A 6,472-nucleotide genomic window follows, 5' to 3' on the forward strand; every position below is an offset into this window, starting at 1 on the left:
ACGGGTGACAAGGCAGTCAACCTGTTAATTCGACTTGTGAAATTTTTTGCATCGATCGGTTAACACTTTGACTGCCACGCCGAAATCATATGTTTTGCCCAGGACGCCACGGAATTATTTTTATTATTCAAAGCATATAATGGCAAAATAATAACGAATCGATGTTAGAAGGCAATATTTTTATTAAATGGAGCGTTTCTCTTACTGGTGGCCACGGGTGACCACACGTTAGTTACGGTTCAACGAAGATTACGGCACGAATTGCAAAGAAAAGAACGAGCGTACCTAGAACGAAAATTTTGCAGGGAATGTTAGAAAAAATATTCCAAACTATTTGGGTGAAAAATTGCTAAAAATAAGACCAAGAAGGTGACCACTTATTGTCCGGATTGTATTGGCTCGCCGCATTTATGTTTGGAGTGCTTTAACAAAGATTTATTCTAACATTTTTGTTATTCTTTATTGTTCTAATAATAAATTTAATCGTTCGATAGGGGCACATTTTATTTCAATGTATCTTCTATACATCGGCCATATTCAAACACGCTAACTCTCGATTTTAATTTAGTTTTTTCCAATTGTAAAAAGTTGAAAGGCTCTGGTCACCTATGACCACCGTAGCATCACGGGGAAAAACCGTTGCCGGTCATATGTGACCACCATGGCAGTCAAAGTGTTAATAGATCTACAGTGCTTGCACGGAAACGGAACTCTTTATTGTGCAAGAAAAATCAGTATTGTCTTATACAAGAAGAACTCCGTGTGTTCTGAGGTTCAAAAATGTACAGTAGTCGAAGAGAAGAATTTCTCCGGCGGCCGAAATGGAAAATTCTTGGCAACAAAATTCAAGAGACCGCTCTCGGTGGGAAGTGAAACGAAATTCAACCGCGAAGGTGCTACACCTTGCACGCGTAATTCATGCCTAGAGCTTCCGAAACAAACGTTGGAGAAAAATTTGTAATTGCGGCAAGGTGGCCGAGAGACAGCGTCCAGTCAGAAAGCGCGCGCGATTCAAACGCCGTTCGCGCGCACCTTAGAATCTCCGCTTAGGTGACGCTTAGCTGTGACGCGAATTAGCGTATTCCCGAGGAGCGTGCACAATTCACCGGACGAGGAGTCATTTCGGGGTAGCAGAGTGACTAGGAGACTCGGCTGGACTCAATTCGTTCGCGTTTCCTTTTCAGCCTGGGTCACTTCTCTATCGCTTTGTGTTTCGCCTAGTAATAATTTACATGCAAATGGCGGCGCAGCAAGTAGAGGGGGCACCGGTGAACACAGAAAAGGTTGGAGTGGTGAAAGAGACCGAGAGGTCGACGGTTTTCGGGCTCCATTTATAGCGGTAACGAAGCTTAAGATTTCAATTCAGTTTTAGGACACATAATTATGCGAGGTCCTCTTTCTTCGTCTCTCGCTTCGGCCTGATCTTAAGCCGCTTAGTTGCCTGTAAAATGGCGGACTCGGAAGGCCTCGGCTGCGCGGCGATGAGACAAAGAAGGCGCGGATTAAATGCGAGCCTCGTTCACGGTGACGTTCTGCGCGAGAAAAGGGATTGTTAAATGGGAAATAATTGTTGGATAACCGGGCTACCCGGTATTTCGGCCACCAGACCTCGCTGAAACCTCGTTTAAACCGACCGGTTTATTTATGACCAACGGCGGGGAAAAAGTTTCCTTGAGTTTGTTAAATGGCCTGGCGAAAACCACGTGCACCGACATCGCCGTTTCAAAAGCCATGGTCAAGCCGCTTGTTTGTCGTGTCGACATAATGCCGATTGTTTCGTGAACCAAGTGGAGACTAAGTGGTTCGGGTCGAAACCGTGTTCTCAGTCGCTTTTCTTTTCCTTTGCGCGTCAGGGCTAGTAACCTATTAATCGGTCAGTTCGTTTACCGGAAACGCAGTCTTTTTTTTTTTTGCTAAACGTGAATGTATTCACACGTAGTGAATCTAATCGTATATTTCAGATCGATAGGTCTGGAATTAAAATCGTTACGCGGACGATACACGAACCGTCTCTCATAGAAAGCAACGTGTGTCATGGCGAGAGATTCGCGCGTGCGATGGATAACGTCGAGACGCTCGTTGCGATGATCGAAAGGGGTTGGCTGGTGTCAATGTTGGCCTGTCAATAAACGAGTCGGCGCGGAATGCCAGCGGAATGTGACAGCCCTTAAAAATTCACAGAGCCGCAATGCGTCGCGACGTCTAACGCGATCACGTCGACGTCGGTAACGTCTTTAGACATCCAGACGGATCGATGTCCCGGTGTTGGCGGATCAAGGAAAGTCCAAGCTCGCTGTCGTCATTCGATTTTCGCGTAATTGCATTCCCCCTCCTGCGTCTCTCCCTCCCGGGAGGGGATCGAAGTCGTCGGCCGCTTTTTATCAATGACACGAGGCCAACCACCCCCGTTACTCGAGAGACCGTGGAATTTATTTCGAGCTTAGCCGCGACGCAGCGCGATTAATAATCGAATAGATCACGCCACTCGAGATCGCGGCACGCTAAACGTTCCCGCGCGAGAACGATCGCCGGTAATTTGAACGCAAACAGGCACTTCGTTAATGGGCTCAGCCGTCAAATGAACCCCTACGTAATTACTTTTCTTCGAATCGCGCACGGCTGTCGGCTCGAGTGAGGGAGGAAACGTTCTCCCCTCGAATCCGCAGTTGTTTTCGTCAATGATTATTATTATCGATACGCTGAGATTTCCTGTTGAAATTCCAACAATTTCTCGGACGTATAATTGGAATTTCCCTTCGCATGCATCGGTAGGAATAAATATTAGAACGATATGTTCTATGCGAGTGAACGATGAGGAGATTCGAATTTAATCCGAGATTATTCGGGTGAATTTCTATTCGTAGATCTCCAATAAACAGTAGCATCGTGATATAGGAAAATCTTCGTGTTTTACCAGTCTTTACCGAAATTGAAGAAATGTGTCGTCCTAAATTTGGAATTTTTCAAACGATTATCATAAATTTTAGCGCAGATTGGAATAAGATATGTACGAAGGAATGAATGAGAGATAGGATTAGGAAGGATTATATTATATACGCTATTTTAAGCTGAATCTATTACTCTACTAAGTCTTTTGACTACGGTCAATAATTTCAACCCCAGTTTAGATAATATAGTCGACATCTGTGATTCTTAAGCATTGCGAATCATCACGTATCACCATTATCCTGGGTGATATGCGAATTGAATCACGTATTAATTAGATGCTACGCAGAGAAGGTTGAGAACACGTTCTTCCCATTGTTCCTCGAATCATAAATAATCACAAAATTCCATAACAAACGATCGAAGTATCCAACCTCCTAATCAAACAGCCCAATTTTAACTCAAACTTTATCATCCCTGAAACGTCCATTCGCCACTAACTTACCCCTATCACTGAGACCTCGTACAAAGAATCTAGAACACACCACAGCAACCCCTTGGTTCTCTCGAAACCAACCAGTGCTTTACCAAACCCATCGATAAACTCCCGAACTACAACCCCCGGTCCATATTCCGGATCTCAGCAACTAGAACCTTACAATTCCACACCTACCCTCATTGCGAATTCCGCAAATGAAACAGGCTGGCGTTAAAAGAATGCGCACACGCGTGTTCGCCACGGAGAACGCGATACATTATGGTAATCGTTGGTGCTGCGGGAAAATACTAGAGCTGGGACGGCGAATTCAATGATCCCCTCGGCCCAGTTCCGGCCCCGGTGCGCTTATGGTCGCGTTGCACACGTTTTTGCGTATGCACGCCGTTTGGCCCTTTCGGCGTCGCGAATTCCGCGCACGTACGTACTTTCGAGTAGTTTGTACCTTTGCGCGTCGATTAAACTTACCATCTTCCGCCCCGGCACGCCCCTCGCCCCTTTACGACAGCGTATCTCCGCGTCGTTACAACACGCTCTCCGTGTCTCCACGAGATACCGGCAACCAGCCTTCCCACCTTTCCGCCCACTCTTCCGTCTAATTGCCACTAATTCCATCCTCCGCTACTACTCCACACTCAACCGCTTCGAACCCTTGTTGATACGCGTCCCTGTTCTCCCTTGTTTCTTCCCTCGCCCCGCTCTCCCGAGTTTGTTTGCCGTGTTTCACGCGGCCCAGCTCGCCTAGCCTCGATGCAGTTCGGTTGATCACTGGGATGTCGCTGCTTTTGCCAATGCAAATACAGATGATCCGTCGATAACGGTGATCGCGATGCAACGGGGTTCTTGGAATTTATATACAGGTAACCCTTCTATAACGTAAAAAGTGTCGCGTTACCTGAAACCGTTGCATGAAATCCAGAGCCTATACAAATAGGCGAATTGCGTTACGAAAACTTATTAAAAAGAAATTTTCTTTTTAATTCTACATAAAAAACTTAATTTTTATTAACACTAGGTTACGGACGGTTTTTGTTTACATATTTTTACGAACAACTCGTTAGATTAAGGGTAAAGGAAACCACGTATTTTCTTTAAGAAACAAACGATGGATTTAATTAGAAAATAAACGCAATATTAACAGACATAATATAAGTTAATTAAATCTGTTAATATCGTATAATTGGAGCAAACTATCCGTCAAATTGACGGGTCCCGTAAACCTAGTGTTAAAAATATAAATGTAAGTACAACACAAAAGAGAAAAAAATACAAAAATACTATTTTAATTCTACGCAACTTTAATTTAATAAATTTCTTCGAGCTCATGTTTAGCAATGCTTTGTATTTATATCATGTAGCTTCTTCATTTTCGACGCAAAATAAGACGAGTGCTAGTTTTTCGACTGTATTTTTCAAAATTTCCGCGATTCAAATAGTTAAGACGGCAAGTTTCGTCGCGACTGAAAAAGTACAGTGTTGCATAAAGGTTTTTCCCAATTTTCTTATCGCGTTAGAGCGAAACTGTATTATAGGATGCCGTGTTGTAGGAGAGTTCTCGCAATTTATGATCGTGTTCTAGCGAAACCGTGTTATTAGAATACCGTGTTGTAGGAGGGCTACCTGTACATCCCTGTGCTTCATAATTTGAGTGACGAAAGGATGACGTGAGAATTTTTCTATAATTATTTTGTCAAGAGTTCTGTTAGAAGTCTGAAGGTTTGTGAAATGGTTAGTTTGTGTATTAGTAATGAAATAGGCTGTGTAAATAGGTAATAAGAGCGAGAAGCTGCGTCTCATCGAGCAACATCTCAGACTGGATCTTAGATCAGAGGATGGTATATGCATGCTGGGGTTAGGCGATACTGTTGAGAATTCTCTATTGGGTATGTCAGCCCTTATAGTAGGAAGCACAGTGTGGCAACCACAGGTTGCTTTAGAAGTGCAGAATCAATAGAGCAGATAGTAATAGAATATGACAGTAGAAATAAAAATTTACGCGTTAAACACCTTCGATTTACGTAACTTTTCGAATAAAAAGTTGCGTGTTATTTTGTGTTACTTGCAATTAATATCGAACGTGGTAGAACTCGCAGAAATTAATATCGCTAATATAATTACGAGTAGAATATATTCGTCGAAATAGCCGCTATCCTATTGAAAGATTTTCCTCGTCCACCACATGCTCTTTTCATCGGAGAGCTTGGATTCTGCTGGAACACAAATAACGGGAAATTTACTTGAGTACCGAGATCCATAATACATCGACCGAAGACGATAACGTGATTACAGAGCTACTTTCGGAAGCGCCGTCGCTGTGCTAATACCACGCTTCTCGCTCGGTCTTTGATCTCCCGCCGAAGCTTATACAATTTCAATTAAGCGAATATAAAATTACAGGCCCTTTGAATCGGATTTCGGATCATCGATAGAGCCCGTCGCCGATGATGGAGGCAGCCCGAGAAGTAAAAACATCGCGCCTAACTTTCTCATAGCTGGCCCTATCCTGCTGCAAGACCGAACTTATCAAAAGCGTAAAATGAAAATCCCAGAAGTTGGCTGAAACTTCCGGCAGGAAGTATACTCAAAACGTGTACGTCGGAGAACGCGTTCCAGGGTTGCAACGGAAGCGTGATCGAATTTATAGAACGGTACATTTAATTACGCGAAAATCCTCGCGGAGATTGATCGCGAATCTCTTCGAAGTCTTTAGGCGGAAGAATCCCGTGGATTAATCGGCTCTCTGATCAGGTCACCGGAAACACCGTTCAAACGTCCGATGAAACGGCCGATGATCGATCAAAGATTCCACGAAAGGCCGAAACGCGACGGGATGATTATCATGTTCGTTGTTTAATCGGCAGGAATACCGCAACTTATCAGCGGATTAGCCGTGTGCAGACATCGGACGCGTTACGGATGCTTCTGACTCGAGATGATGCATGACATCGATACACCGGCTACTACTAATCAGACACGTTAATTAATCCATTGTAAATGGATAATCGCAAAGCGTCCGGAGCAATATCGGTCTAACCTGAAACGATCGATTCTTTGGGTTAATTTCTTCGATGCAGATTAGGACACTTTAAT

The sequence above is a fragment of the Lasioglossum baleicum genome, unplaced genomic scaffold (genome assembly GCF_051020765.1).
Source record: "Lasioglossum baleicum unplaced genomic scaffold, iyLasBale1 scaffold1523, whole genome shotgun sequence".
Taxonomy (NCBI): Eukaryota; Metazoa; Arthropoda; class Insecta; order Hymenoptera; family Halictidae; genus Lasioglossum; species Lasioglossum baleicum.